The following is a 752-nucleotide window of genomic DNA, read 5'->3' on the forward strand; positions in this document are numbered from 1 at the left end:
CTCATCCTCATCCTCATCCTTATCCTCATCATCATCCTCATCATCATCCTCATCCTCATCCTCCTCCTTCTCCTCCTCCTCGTCCTCATCCTCAACCTCATCCTCATCCTCAAGCTCATCCTCATCCTCATCCTCATGCTCATTCGCATGCTCATTCTCATCCTCATCCTAACCCTAATCCTAATCATAATCCTCATCCTCATCCTCGTCCTCATCCTCATCCTCCTCTTCATCCTCATCCTCATCCTCATCCTCACTCTCATCCTCGTCCTCGTCCTCGTACTCATCCTCAACCTCATCTTGTTCCTCATTCGCATCCTCATCATAATGCAAATTCCATTCTAAATCCTAATCCTAATCGTAATCCTAATCCTCTTCCTAGCCCTAATCCTAATCGTCATCCTCATCCAGATCCTCAACCTCAAACTCATCCTAATCCTAATCCTAACCCTAATTATAATCCTAATCCTCATCCTAACCATAATCCTCTTCATCATCCTCATCCTCATCCTCATCCTCATCCTTATCCTCATCCTCATCCTCATCATGATCCTCATCCTCATCTTCATCCTTATTCTAAAATGAGTCCTAATCCTCATTCTCATCCTCATTTTCATCCTTATGCTCATCCTCATCCTATTCTTAACCCTAATCCTAATCGTAATCCTAATCCTCGCTCTAATCCTAATCGTAGTCGTCATCCTCATCCTCATCCTCATTCTCATCCTCATCCTCATCCTCATTCTCATCCT

Source organism: Lupinus angustifolius, chromosome LG11 (assembly GCF_001865875.1).
Source record: "Lupinus angustifolius cultivar Tanjil chromosome LG11, LupAngTanjil_v1.0, whole genome shotgun sequence".
Taxonomy (NCBI): Eukaryota; Viridiplantae; Streptophyta; class Magnoliopsida; order Fabales; family Fabaceae; genus Lupinus; species Lupinus angustifolius.